Raw genomic sequence first — 16183 nt, forward strand, 5'->3', positions numbered from 1 at the left:
GAATCTCAAATTATGGTGACTCTAATTTAAATATTCAAAGAAATTAACCAATGAACTAGTCTTATATTAAACACAATTTGGGAAACCCTATTCTAGAAATCCTATATCCTATGTCCCTCGCATCAGAATCTTAGCATTTCATCTGGTGAATATCTCCTCTACCATGCCAAGCATAGTAAAATAAAATGGAAATATGAAATACAAGAAGAATCACTGTGATGATGAAACAATTAGTGATTAATGATTGAGTTTTGTCATGTTTAACCAGGAGGCAGAAGGAACAAGTGGAGCGTGAGATTTCATTCGGAGAAGTAGGATTTATTCATATTAATGGGAAATGGGATTTGAGGGAATTATACAGTCTTCTTTGCTGCAGCAAAATAATAATCTCAACTTTGTAAAATTTATTCTTGTGGTGCATGGATAACCTCCCAAGTCTTTCTTTAATTCTTTAAGACTTGGTTCAAATCCTTCCTTCCTTGTAAGGTCTTCTCAAAGTACCATCAGCCCACATGGAAATCAAAGTCTTACGACTTCAGATGATATACTATTTATAGAACTCATTTGGGAAATCTTTGCTTTGCCTCTGCACCTAGACGGCCGAGTTTCTACTCTAAAGAGCATAATAGCATGTCTTACTTACTCGTGGTAGGTACTATAAAGGTTTGTGAATTTGATTTAGGGCTACTGCATAATGGAATTGATTACTGAGGGGTTAGTGTGAATGTTCATTCCCCCTCCTCCTCCTTCCTGTGGAATAGAACTGAGGGAAGGGACAAGCTGAACTCCAGAAGCCTGATCCTTGAAGATAAAATCAAGAACGTGGTGAAAATGTTCTGAGAAGTGCACGTGGGAGCACATTTCTGTAGCATTTCTGTAGCTGTTCCCAACACCGTCGCTTCCCCCTCCCGCTTTACATACCCTGCCTATGCCCCTGAGGGTGGCGCTGAACCTCGCAGCCGGCCACCATTGGGTCCTGGAAGTATTAAAGGAAGGTCTGTTCCTGCGGGCCTCCTGTGTGGTTTCTTTGGAACATGGAAACATTCGGCCCACCTCCCTGGGCTTGACCTCCTGTATTATAATTAGTTTAGGCGGCGGGATATTCCAGAGGCTCCTTACATTAGCAGTGCTGTGGAGATCATGCCCACTACAGGGAATTTCATGGGGGCAATCCTGATCTCTGGGGGAAATCCCAGGGTAGCCCCATTCCTCTGTATGGTATGAGCTAGCTTGGCTCATGGATGACTGGACCCCTGTTGGAGAATTGGAGGATGCCCCATATATACCCATAGACTTGTTCAACTAGAAAAGAAAGTTGAGGAATTCTATATAAAGAAAAAGGGGCAACGTGCTTTGGCTGCTACTGTTGCATGGCCTCTTCTCACTGCTTTAGGAAAAAGCACAAACAAACAGTTGACTGCTGAAGTGAAAGTGTGGCAAATTGAGGAAAGCTAAATCACAGGTACAACATCCTGCACAAGCGGAAGTGCTAAATAGGACACATCAGTGAAACCATGCTTGTAAGGAAATATTCTCCTAAAGAGTTAACTGCAACAAGGACAACATTCTGACAGCAACCCTGCTCTCTGAATAGTGCAACTGTGGCATTGGGGGCTGATAGAATTACTTTAGATGTTGAAGAAGTAGAAAAGCTTAGCAACATTAATGTTCTCTGCTTTGGGAAAAATAAAAGTAATTTTGTCCCAAGAAAATGACCAGTTATTAAGAAAGAAGAAAATGTGGGCAAGGCTGAATGAGTACAGAAAGTGCAGAAGGTTCATGGAAAAGGAATTTTTGTGATCAATGTTAAGTAAGATTTGATGGGTCTATCTATAAAGTTTTAAAAGCTTGATCTCAAATAGTATAATAAAGCAAAACTAAAATTTTTTTCTTTCTCTGTTAATGTGACAAAGTTTCTTAAATCACTAATTTAGTAGAAATTATAACACATTTGTGGCAAAGGCAACATTCTAAACAAGTACCCCTTGGGATTTAGTCACAATTGTGGAAAGGGGCCAAAGCAAGTTAAAGAAAAGCAACTGTTTACCATACCATTGCCTTGTTTCAAGTAAAGGGCTTAACCCAATAGTGTCCAATCACTCTGAAGACTGCCATCCCCATCCAGAGGTGGATTACAAATACTAGAAACAAGACAAGAACAAAGAACTGTTGTGAACCACCCTTTGTTGGGAAGCGATCTGTAGAAGAACATCTGGGACACCTGCCAGTGGAGACAGGTAAATGTCTAGCACATCCCCGCCCACTCCTCTAACATCCCTCTTGGGAATACTGAGGCAGATTCTTTGCAAAGATCCAGAGCCATACCACTGAGACCCAAGAAGCAGTGTAATGGCTCCACAGGAAAAGTGGACATTGTGGCTACCAGATCCTGTGGTGCCTTGCCCAGCAATTCCAGCTGCCTGTCACTTGCAGCTCATGGACATCACCCATGAGTGTCCATCATGCTCACTTCAATGACTGTGACAGTTACCTCGTCAAATGGAACATATTGGCTGGGCACAGACTCCAGTAGCATGATGGCAAGTAGATTACATCAGTCCCCTCCTGCTCTCAGAAGGGACAAAGTATGCTTTCACTGCCACAGACACTGCCAGGCACCAGTAATTGAACTGGGGCCTCCCATCTGGAAGGGAGGCACCTAACTGCTTGAGCAGTTCCACTCTCTGAAATACCTTTTAAAGGAACAAATAAAAGGTGAAAAGGGATCTTTACAACAATGGACTAAGAGGCCATATGCAGCCTTAACCCTTTTAATTCAACTGCAACCCCAGTTCCAGTTAAAATGCTAACAGCAGGACTAATTCAGGCATCAAGATTTCTAATTAAAGGGTCAGTGGCAGCCCTATAGCTCAAAAGGGGAAGTAGTAATAGTAATAATTTGTTGTTGCCTATGCCTCAAACCATACAAACTGGGGAAAGTAAGGTCATTTCACCATGGTACTGGCCTTTGAAGCCTCATTGGTTGGGAATCTTAATCCCATGGGAAATAGGAGTCTCCCAAAACATTGTGACCACAGGTTATACAAAAAATGCCAGTAAAAATCTTTATTAGTAATCCAAAGTCGCCTCTTCCCCCTGGGACCCTGTGTGTACCTATGTGGACTCTACTTATGCCTAAACTAGTTTTGTTTTTCTTTTTTTAATACTTTTTTAAAAATAAAAAAAAAATACTTTAGTGTACAAAAATGTAGGGGATTCCCAAATGCCACACTTCCTACACCTCCCACACTTTCCCACATTAACAACATCCTTCATTAATGTGGTACACTTGTTACAATTAATAAACCTGTATCAGAGCATTGCCACTAAGCATTGATTATGGTTTACATTAGAGTTTACACTCTGTCCCACACAATTTTATAAGTTATGACAAAATATATAATGGCGTGTATTCATCTTTGCCCATCATTCAGGACAATTCCACAGTTCCAAAAATACCCCAATATTACACCTGATTTTCCCTCTCCCTTCCCTCAGAACCTCTGGTGGCCACTGCCTCCATATCAATGACAAAAGTTCTTCCATTGCTAGAATAATAATGTCTATAGTAGAGTAACCATAAGTCAACTCTAGTCCAACATTTGTTCTCCAATCCTGAGGATTCTGGGATGGTAATGTCCAGTCTACCTGTAATTGAGAGGGGGTTTAGGTGTCATAGGCTGATGGATGGGACAATCTTGCTTGCAGTTGTAGACTCTCTCTGTTTCTTGGGATAGGCATTGTCCATCATCATCTCTTTGGTAATTGTCCTGGGTGAGTCCAATGAACAGGAGAGTAGGTCTTGCAACTCTGTTGATAAGTGCATGTCCAAGACACTTAATTTTTAGGGCTATGTGCCATTTGAACCTTAAACTAGTTTTTCATGTCACTAGAGAAAACTCAGAGAATTTAGAAGGGGAAAATGTATGACATTGGAAACCTCATAAATCCCCCTGCCCAGTACTTTGCTATGTACTAATGAAAATATTGCTTGTATACAGTCAGACCAGCACAATCTGCCCCTTATTGTTCCCCATAAACAACTTTCCTTTTACCCGTTGTGCCTAGCCAATACCTTCATATAGTGAGCTTCAGCTGTAACTCATGCCCACAATCAGACCCAATGTTGAAAAAAAAGAAAAAGAGTATGGACTGCATATGACTCAGGTATTGAAATAGTTATGATAGCTTTCTACCTAGAAATTAGAGTCATATGCTTGTAATTACAATTACAGTCAATCTCTTGCAAAAAATATTTCCAAGTTTTTTAAAATTTTATTTTTATGAAGCCCCCCCCCCCAGTTCATCGTCCTAAACTCAGCACCTCTTACCTATGCTTTCATTATCATTTAAACAGTCAAACTCCTACTCATCCCTCAAGATGGAATTTCAGTGTAGCAAGTCATTTTTAATTGACAAATGGGCTAATCTCTAATAATCAATGTTAACATGTATTGAGCCTACCACATAGCAAGCACATTTTATCTCATTTAATTCTCATTTTATGAGATGTCATGATTCGGATTATATAGAAGAAGAAGAGGCATCTCCAAAAATTTGGGTGAATGCCTGTGATTATAGTCAGTAAGTAGTAGAACCAGTATTCAAACCTGAAGTCTGATTTGTTTAAATTTTCCCTTTATACTCTGCTATGCTGCTGTTTCCATTCATAAAGCTGCTGTCTGCTAAGCTATTTTTTTTACTTAATATTTGTTCAAACTAGTTGACAAAGTAAAGCCAATCTAATGAACTATGGTATGGAAAGTAGGAGAACAAAAAATGTAAGAGGAAGAAATTCATAAAACTAACTCCTGAACAATTGCATCTCTAAATGTACTTTTAAAGTCAAATTATCTTTCTGGTCAAGGGGAGATGTGGACGTTTTAAGCAAAAGCTATTGTAAAAGAGCTACAGGCCCTGCAAACTATGACTCCTGTCTTGTACAAACCAAGGAGGCAAAATTAAAATTAAGAAGGGAAAGAACAATTATTCTCCCATTAATTGTTAAATCCATTTTGCACATTACTAACAGTTTCCTTATAGCACTGCAATTATACTTAAACCAATTGATTCCCCTTTCTTGTAGCTACCTGCCATGGTTTCCAGTTTTCTAGTCTGAGAATATGTTTGCTTTGGTGAAAGTGGGTCTTTGCTTTGTTAGACAGTAAAAACTCAGAATCATTATTAACTGATTGGTTGATCTGGTTGTCCTTTATATTTCCTGTTTGCTAAGAATTAAAAACAACAGCAAACACTCTCATCCATTTAACAATTCTTTTGAAAAGCAAATTTTATTCTTCAGAGAATCGTTTTATCAAACTGAAAGACCTGGGTTTTCAATGAGAAAGGAACTGGTCTGTCTTAGTTTGCCATTACTGCTATGACAAAAAACAAAGGGTGGGCTTAAATAAGAAGTATTTATTTTTTCATTGTTTTGGAGGCCAGAAGTCTAAAATCAAGGTCTCAAGTGCTTTCTCAGAGGTCTTTAGTGTTCTCTTTGCTGGCTTGCCACAGCCCTTAGAGGATCCTTGGCTTGCCTTTTTGCCTCCATCATGTGGCTTCTCCTTTAACTTTTACTTGTGTCTCTGTAAAGACTCCAGTCATATGGATTAAGATGCACCTTGATTCCGTTTGGCCTTACCTAAATAGGACCTATGAAGACTCTATTAATGAAAGAGTCTAATAATAACATCTTCGCAGGCCCTATTTACAAATGTGTTCATAACCACAGGAAGGCAGACTAAGGCTTGAATTTATCTTTTGTGTGGGGCGTGATTCAATCCCCAATATGATCTTTGAATTTTTCCTTTATAAAATAAAAATATACTGTAGCAAAATATCAATGAATAGGAAAATATACCAAGAAGAAAATGAAAATTACCAGGGTTCTGCATCTCAGAAATAACTTACTTTATATCTCTAATTTTTCCTATGCCTAGAAAAATTGTTTTTAATAAGTTTAGACCAAGCTTTCTTTATTTTGGTTCAAAACATAAAGATACATATTTATACGTCTGTCAAGTTCATATTACAACCTCAGCACAGCACTTATCCACATCCTCAGCTGGATCAAACCAGTACTTTTTGATTAACAGGTCACAACATTGTCTAATGACATTGATTTCCCAGATCTCTCAAGTGTTGGCTTTTTTTTCTCTACCCGCCCTTATACAATGGGACTTGGAGGCAGGATAGAAATCCTACTCATTTCTTATTGCTGTTTTCAGACCATTTCCTTTCTTCTTCCCTAAAATCCTCACTATTCCTCACTGTTACTATGATCCTCTGAGACCACCATAACTCTTCCACAATTTATCAATGATTTTACCTACTGGTTCACTGTTGAAAAATTCTCCTCTATTATTTCTTATTTCCCAGAACAGCCCTCAGAGGAGAAAAGACTTGTCAACATTTAATGTTATCACCTAGGCCAGCAGATGGGAACCTAAGCATCTGATATGTGGCCAGTCTGAACTGAGATGTACTGTAAGTGGAAAATACAGACCAGATTTCAAAGACTTAGTGCAAAAAAAAAAAAGGAAAATATTTCCTTGACAATTTTGATGTTGATTACAAGTTGAAATGATTATATTGCTTATTTATTGGGTTATGTAAAATCTAGTAAAGTTAATTTTACCTGTTTCTTTTTACTTTACTTTTTAAGGTAGCTGCAAAGCAAATGTGCCTTATTATCTGCCTACTGAACAGCACTAGCCTAGACCATCCCCAAACCCATAATGGCCTCCCTTCATGACTTTAATTTTGTGCATACCACTTTCTGCCTACAATTTTCATCTTTGCAGCTCAGCTGTTCTACTCTCCTGATTGCTACAATCTTTTTGGGAGATCTAATTTGTTGAGCTAGCTAAATTTTCTCTTTCTCTTCCCCCTTGATGTAGCACATCACTCCTCATCCAGCTGTATTTCAATGATCAATCATTATAATCACTCCTTTGCATTCACACTCCGTTCCCTTGCTCCTTCTCACTTGGTCATATTGCTTTGGACAAATTACCTCCCCAGTTAAATCTCATTTTCCAGTTACTCTGAGCCTGAACTCTAGAAACTGAATGTGGTTGGAGAAAAACAAAACAAAACAAAACAAAACAAAAACCTCAAAACTACACTTCCTAGATTCACTTTAAAATCAGAACCATGAACCTCAAGTAGACTTGTCACATTTCAAGGAAGTCATATGGTATGTTCCTAGACCATTCATTCTATCGATTTTCATGCCTTCTCCTCTCCCTCCACCCAACCCTATATCTCTGCAGTCATTTGATGATTTGATTTATTTTTCACTGAAAGATCTGAAGCAATCAGAAGGTATTTCCATTCCAACTTCCATCACCTCATAGCATCTACTCCCACTTACTCTGTGTTTCTGCCTGTACTATAAATGGTCTATCTATTGCATTCCATCAAAATCTGGCTTGATTCCTCAGGCCATTGCTCCAGCAATTATTCCATCTATCTGCTATATATCCACATTTTCACTTTTTAGTGCATCATTTCTATAAGCATATAAACTATGCTGTTTTTTCTCCATCATATGAAAAATTTGTTTTGATCACATTTTCCATGTGAGCACCATTTTATCTCTCTGCTTTCCAGCAAAACTCCTGAAGAGAGTTATATCCACTTACTCTCTGAAACTTCTCTTCATGGATTCTCTCTTAAACCACTCAATATTTTGCCCTATAACTCCTCTATTACAGCCGTATTGCTAAATCCAATTATAAATATTACTAAATGCATCGGTAGCATTTGACATAGTAGAAAACGTTCCCTCTGTGATTAACTTTCTTCATTTGGATTCAAGAATATCTCACACACTAGGCTTTTCTTCTACCTCACTGGCCATACCATTGAAGGTTCATCTCATTTTCCCATAGCTTTTTTTTAATCAATTTTATTGATACATATTAATAAAGCTTAGACTCATCCAAAGTGTATAATCAATGGTATTTGGTGTAATTACATATTTGTGCATTCATCACTTCAATCATTCTTAGAGCACTCTCATTATCCAAATAATAATAATAAACAAAAACAAACTTATCACCTCTCAATCTCTCTATGCTTCCCCTGATATATTTAGCTGCTCTTCTTTTCTCTTCTCTCTAGTATATTTGTATTTAAGAACAGTCTCTATATGCAATATCACCCATATTCATGTTTTACATGAGATTTTACTATCTTATACAGTCCTATGTTGTAAACACAGTCTTACATATTCAATCTCAATTACATTCGTATTTTACATGAGGTTTTACTATCTATACACTCCCATGTTACAGTTTTTAGCTTTCCTTTTAGTAATATGCATGACCTTAGACTTTCCCTTTCAACTACTGTCATGCCTATATAATAGCTCTGCTAGTTACAAACACCATGATGTGCTTTCATCATTTCTATTCATTTCCAAAGATTTACAAACTTTTTACCTGTTCTGCGCAGATTAACCCTCAGCTTTCTATTCTCTAACCTCATTCTACGTTCTAATGACTTGTATTCTAATTATTAACTCCATGAGTTTATATAATATATTTAGTTCATAATAGTGCAATCATACAGTACTTGCCCTCTTTTGTCTGCCTTGCTTTACTCAACATAGTGTCCTCCAGGTTCAACCATGGTTTTCATATACTTCATGACTTCATTTTTTCTTACTGCTGTATAATATTCCATTGTATGTATACACCACAATTTGTTTTCCATTCATCATTTGATGGACGTCTGGTTTATTTCAAATTTTTGCAATTGTGAAAAATACTGCTATGAGCATTGGTGTGCAGATGTCTGTTCGTGTCTCTGCTCTCAGATCTTCTGGGTGTATATTTAGTAATGGTATTGCTGGGTCAAATGGCAAGTCTATATTTAACTTCCATATTGGCTATACCATTCTACATTCCCACAAACAGTGAATAAGCATTCCTATCTCTCCACATCCTCTCCAACACTTCTTTTCTCTGACTTTTTAATAGAGGTCATTAAAATAGGTGTGAAATGATATCTTGTTATAGTTTTGATTTGCATTTCCCTAATCATTAGTGATGTCAAACATTTTTTCATGTGTTTCTTCACTGTTTCTATTTCTTCTTTGGACAGTTGTCTTTTCAAGTCTTTTGCCCATTTTTTAATCAGATAGTTTGTCTTTTTATTGTTGAGCTCTGTGATCTCTTTGCATATCATGGACATTACACTCTTCTCAGGTATGTGATTGCCAAATATTTTCTCCCAATGAGCTTGTTGCCTTTTCACCCTTTTGACAAAACCCTTTGAGAAGCAAAAGTGTTTAATTTTGGAGAGGTCCCATTTATCTATTTTTTTCTTTTGTTGCTCATGCTTTGGGTGTAAGGTTTAAGAAATCAATGACAACCATAAGATCCTGAAGATGTTCTCCTACATTTTCTTCTACAATATTTATGGTTGTCTTTTTTATATTTAGGTCCTTGATCCACTTTCATTTAATTTTTGTATAAGGTGTGAGATAGGGGTCACCTTTCTTTCCTTTGAATACGGATATTCAATTCTTCCAGGACCATTTGTGGAATAGACTGTTCTGGCCCAGGTGGTAGGGCTTTACTGCCTTGTCAAAAATCACTTAATCACAGATGTGAGAGACTCTTACTGAGTTCTCGATTTGGTTCCATTGTCATTGTTTCTATCTTTCTGCCAGTACCTTGTTGTTTTTACCACTGTAACTAAGTCATGTGCTTTAAAGTCTGTAAGTCAGAGTCCTCCAACTTTGTTCTTCATTTTTAAGATCTTTTTGACAATTCAGGGTCCCTTACTCTTCCAAATAAATTTGGTAATTGGCTTATTCATTTCTGCTAAAAAGGTTGTTGGGATTTTTATTGGGGTTGCATTGAATCTGTAAATCAGTTTGGGTATAATTGACATTTTAATGATATTTAGTCTTCCAATCCATGAACATGGAATGCCCCTCCATTTACTTAAGTTTTCTTCAACTTCTTTTAGGACTGTTTTGTAGTTTTCTGAATACAGGTCCTTTATATCCTTGGTTAAGTGTCTTCCTAAATATTTGATTGTTTTAGTTGCTAAAACAATTCTATAAATAGAATTTTTTTTTCTGATTTCTTCCTCAGATTGTGCATCAATAGTGTACAGTAATGCACCTGATTTTTGCAATTAATCTTGTGTATCCTGTCTTGCTCCTTATCTCAGCAGGAAAGTTTTTGGTCTTTCACCATTGAGCACAATGCTAGCTGTAGGTTTTTCATCTAGGTACTTTGCCATTTTGAGAAGCTTCCTTCTATTCCTATCTTTTGGAGTGTTTTAATCAAGAAAGGGTGCTGTATTTTTTTACCTATTCTGCATCAATCAAGAGGATCATGTGATTTTTCTTCTTCAATTTATCAGTGTGGTTTATAACACTAATTGATTTTCTTGTGTTGAACTACCCTTGCATACCAGGGATAAAACCCACTTGATCATGGTGTATAATTCTTTTAATGTGGTTTTGGATTCTGTTTGTAAGTAATTTGTTAAGAATATTCACATCAATATTCATTAGGGGTATTGGTCTCTAATTTCTTTTTGTGTAATATCTCTATCTGGTTTTGGTGTTAGGGTGATATTGGTGTCATAGAATGAGTTTTGTAGCATTCTTTCCTGCTCAATTTTTTGGAAGAGCTTGAGCAAGATTGCTATTAGATCATTCTTGAATGATTGGTAAAATCCACCTGTGAAGCCATCTGGTCCTGTGGGAGATTTTAATGACTGTTATAATCTTTTCACTTCTGATTGGTTTGTTGAGGTCTTCTATTTCTTCCACAGTCAGAGCAGGTGGTTCATGTGTTTCTAGGAATGTGTTCTTCTCCTCTACATTGTCTAGTTTTTTGGCATACAGTCGTTCATAGTATCCTTGCATGATCTTTCTGATTTCTTTGTGGTCAGTGGTAATGTTCCCCCTCTCTTTTCTGATTTTATTTATTTGCATCTTCTCTCTTTCTGTCTCTGTCTCTCTGTTATGTCAGTCTAGCTAAGGGTTTGTTGATTTTGTTGATCTTCTCTAAGAACCAACTTTTGCTTTTGTTGATTCTCTCTATTGTTTTGTTGTTGTTGTTTTTGTTCTCCATTTATTTCTGCTCTGATCTTTACTATTTCTTTCCTTCATCTTGGTTTGGGATTTCTTTGCTGTTCTTTTCCTAGTTCCTCCATGTATGCTGTGAGATCTTCAACTTTAGCTCTTTCTTCTTTTTTAATGTAAGCATTGAGGGCTATAAATTCCTTTCTCAGTCTGTCTTTGCAGTGTCCCATAGGTTTTGTTGTGTTCTCTTTTTCAGTTCATTTCAAGATATTTGCTGAATTCTCTTGCAATTTCTTCTTTTACTCACTGATTAAGAATGTGTTGCTTAATCTCCACATATTTATGAATTTCCCTTTTTATGTCCATTATTGTTTTCCAGCTTCATTCCATTATGATCAGAGAAAGTGGTTTGCATAATTTCAATCTTTTCTAATTTTTTGAGGCTTGTCTTGTGACTCAGTATATGTTATACCTTGGAGAAGGATCCATAACCACTTGAAAAGAACACATACCCTGCTGCTTTGGGATGCAATGCTCTCTGGATGTCTGTTAGGTCTAGTTCATTTATCATATTATTCAGGTTCTCTGTTTCTTTATGTAACCCCTTCCAGATGTTCTATCCACTACTGAAAGTAGTGTATTGAAGTCTCCAACTGTTACTGTAGAGACTTCTATTTCTCTCTTCAGTTTTGCCAGTGTGTGTCTCATGTATCTTGGGATACTCAAGTTAGGTGTGTAAGTATTTATTATAGTTATTTCTTCATGGTGATTTGCTTCTTTTATTGATATATAATGACCTTCTTCATGCCTTATAACAGTTTGGCTTTAAAATCTATTTTGTCCAAATTATTATCATTACTGAACTCTTTTATGGTTACTGTTTGAATGGAATACCTTTTTTCAACCTTTTACTTTTAACCTGGTCATGTTCTTACATCTGAGGTGGGTCTCTTGTAGATAAGATATATATAGATGCCTCATATTTTTTTTCTTTTGTCCATTCTGTCAGTCTATGTCTTTTGATTGGGGAATTCAATCCATTAACATTCAATAGTATTACTGTAAAGTCATTACTTACTTCATCCATTTTATCCTTTGGTTCTCTGTTGTCATATCATTCTATTATCTGTCTACCCTTTAGTTTATCCTTTCTAATAAATTTCATTTCTACACTCTTCTCCAAATCTCTTATCCTTGTTTTTTACTTTCAGGCTGTAGCACTCCCTTTAACATTTCTTGTAATTCTGTTCTTTTGGTAACATTCTACCAGTTTTTTTGTTTTCCTGTGAAGACATTGAACTCACCCTCATTTTTGAAGGATGGTTTTCCTGGATACAGAACTCTTGGCTGGCAGATTTTCTCTTTCAGTATCTTAAATATGGCATACTACTTTCTTCTCATCTCCATGGTTTCTGATGAGAGGTTGGCACTTAATCTTAATGAGTTGCCCTTATATGTGATGTTTTGCTATTCTCTTGCTGCTTTCAGAATTCTCTTTTTATCTCTGAAATCTGTCATTCTGAATAGTGGGTGTCTTAGGGTAGATATATTTGAATTTATTCTGTTTGGGATTCTCTGTCTTTTTTCAATGTTGGTATTTAGATCTTTCATAAGGTTTGGGAAGTTTTTTGTGATTATTTCCTCAAATATTCTTTCTTCCCCTTTTCCATTCTCTTCTCCTTCTGGGACACCAATAATGTGAATGTTGTGTGTTTGTTTTGTTTTGTTTTGCTTTATGGAGGATGAACTAAACATGTAACTTCTAACCTGCTTTTATAATAGCCCAAACTAGGTTTCCGCAATAAAGAAAAATCAATACTTTTGTTCTACATAGTTGGAAGGCAGATATATTTCCCATAAATGTTCTATTGCACAAAGAGATAAGAGGTCAGAGTTGAGAAAGCAGACAGTAGCAGAAACTGCAGGGAGAATATTTGGAGAGTTTGACCCTATCCAGGTTACCTTGACTTACAATGCCATGTACTGTACAGATGTATAATTTTGCAATCTCATGGGCCTACCAGTTAAGTATTAGTGGAGTCCTTCCCCCTACCTTGACCAATAACAAGAATATTTTCGTATTCTATGAAAAACCACAGAGGTGCTTAAACAGAGGCCATCTCCATCTCCCTGTAGGCGTATTTGCAGCTGAGTGACAAACAGAAACCTCCCACAGAGAGAGCCAATGGCAGATCGTAGCAGTAGCAGAGAATTGCAGCAGGAAACTCATTGGCAGGTTTCCAAAAGGCTTTCATTTCAGAAGACTGAAAATACAAGCTGCATATGGGCTTTGTAAATATACTAATAATTAGGATGCACTAATGAAACATTTAGTAAATGATTGTTAGTGATAACATATTCCTATATTAACTACTTGGCATGTACAAATAACTGTTGCTCCCTGTATTTAAAAATCTAAGTACATGATCTGTACAAGAACATGAAAGTCAGAAGAACTTTCTTTAGTTACATTCATAAGAAAATTGAAATAATGACATGGAAATTATGTGATTTATTTTTGTTTGGACCCAAGAAGGTTGTTTTCTGGTATACCTGATAGAAAGGTGTAAGTTAAATACTGCATAAGTAAATTGTAGTATCATTTAAAAGGAACATCCATAAGTTAGCTAGTCTATGCGCTGCATTGTCACTCTTTTCATAACCACTCCGTTCAGAGCTAAAATAATTATGAACCCCATCTCCTCTTTACAGCTAAAATCTTTGTGCTTTAAATTGGTCGCCCTGAGTCTGAAGATTTTCAAGTATGTTATTTCAAATTAAAAGGAAGAAGAAAACTTCCAAAACATATTTTGAGTTACTACTTTTAATAGATATTTGTGCTACTAGAGATGACAGTAGGCACAATATACTTATTTTAACTGGTCCTTCAAGGAAAGCTGAAATTCCCTATGTGCACTTAAAGACTTAAAAGAATTCCTTAAATGAGAAAGTATAGAAAGGGTTTATAATGTACAGAATAATAAAGTAATCCATGAATCCATAAATATACTAAAAAAGTTTAAAAGCAGGATGACCAGAGGGAATTATCTTCTTCACGTAAGAATGCCAACAAATAAATATAGAAAGGTAGAAACAGAAAGTCATTGTGTTGTAAAAACCACAGTTTAGGCAAGAACATTGATTTATGCTAAAATCATTAGGCTAACACCTGCTTGGGAACAAGATAATCTAATCTCAAAGAATTACCGTCACAAATTACTTATTAATTAGAAAAGGGAAGAGGCTCATGTACAAAGGAGAAATCTGGCAGACACCACTTTAACCAAGTAAGCAATCTTAAGGTCACCAATAATAGGACAGCCTGATTCCACATGCTTCTTAAAGTAGTGGTGTGTGAAGGACACAGCATCACCTATGCAGCATTCATACCGAAAGAAAACTTTTATCTGAGCCAAACCATGAAGACGCAACTGGACAACTCCAAACTGAGGAGTATTTTGAATATCATCGGACATAGACTCTTCAGAAACAGCAATGTAATGAGAAGACAAAAGCTAACAGTGAACACTTGACTGGAGAACTGTTCTGGATTAAAGAAGACCAAGTAGACATGACAAATAAATACAAGCCACAATGACCTTTGATTAGATTCTGGATTGTAGAACTATAACAGCTGTAAAGTTCATTTTCGGGACAATTAGGAAAATTTGAAAAAGAACTGTATATTAAATAATAGTACTATATCAATATTAATTTTCCAGAATGAGATCTTGTATTACATATATGCAAGAGAAATTTCCTTGTTCTTAAGAGATAATGGATGACGCATTTAAGGGTGATGTAGCAAATGTGGGAAAATATTAAAAATTGGTGAATCAAGGTAAAGAGTACATTGAAATTTATTGTACAATTTTTATAATTTTCCTGTGAAGATTATAAAATTATATGTTTCTTATTCAAACAATTTTTCAAAGTAAAATGTTAGAAAATTAGTACAATAAATTTCTCATATTACAATGGCATGTGTAAAGAAGAAAGTACAAGGTAGGATGAACTTAGTATTCATTCTAGAAATATTTGTTAACTGCCTCCTATCTGCCAAAAGTATATCCATGCAGCTGGGTGGGTCAGCAAACAAAATAGGCAAAGAGACTCCCACCTAGCATTTTATAATAATAATATATAATAATGAATAGAAAAACACTAACCAATAATACTTACACAAAGGCACAAAAGAAAATATTGGTACTGGATCCACACTTTATATTATTACAAACCCAAAGCAAGATACTAATAAACTGTTTATTTTATTTGTGTGGGTTTGTTTTGCTTTTTATGAAACAAATCATTTTTATTGATACAAATTAATAAAGCATACAATTCATCCAAAGTGTACAATCAATGGTATTTGGTATAATCTCATAGCTGTTGTGCATTCATTGTTTCAATAATAATAATAATAAACAAATACAGACAAATAAGAAAATTCTTCACCTCTCAATCTCTGTTTTGACTACTGTACATAGCTGCTATTTCTGGCTATTCTTGCACAATTATTTATTTATTTAGCAGTTTTGCAGAGATATAGTCACATACCATATGATCTACCCAAAGTGTTTAATCAATGGCTTTTAGTATAATCACAATGTAGGGCATTCATGACCATAAAAAAATTTTAGAACCACTTCATTACTCCAAAAAGAAAAACTCCACACCCCTTAGCAAGCCTTCCAAAGTCCTACATAATCGCTAATCTAATTTTATCTTTATAAATTGATTTATTTTTACATTTTATATGTTACACAATATATTTAGGTCATAGAAGTACAATCATACAATATTTTGTTCTTTTGTGCCTGGCTTGCTTCACTCAGCATAATGTCTTCCAGGTTCTTACATGTTGTCATGTACTTTACAGCTTCATTTCTTCTTAAGGCTGCATAATAGTCCATCACGTGTATACACCAGAATTTGTTTACTCATTCATCGGTTGTCAGACACCTGGGTTGTTTCTAACTTTTGACAATTGTGAATAACCCCACTCTGAACATTGGTGTACAGATGCCTGTTTCTGTCACTGCTCTCTTTTCTGGGTACATACCCAGTAGTGGTATTGCAGGGTCACATGGCAAATCTATATTCAACTTCTTTAGGAATTGCCAGTCT

The sequence above is a fragment of the Dasypus novemcinctus genome, chromosome 1 (assembly GCF_030445035.2).
Source record: "Dasypus novemcinctus isolate mDasNov1 chromosome 1, mDasNov1.1.hap2, whole genome shotgun sequence".
Classification (NCBI taxonomy): domain Eukaryota; kingdom Metazoa; phylum Chordata; class Mammalia; order Cingulata; family Dasypodidae; genus Dasypus; species Dasypus novemcinctus.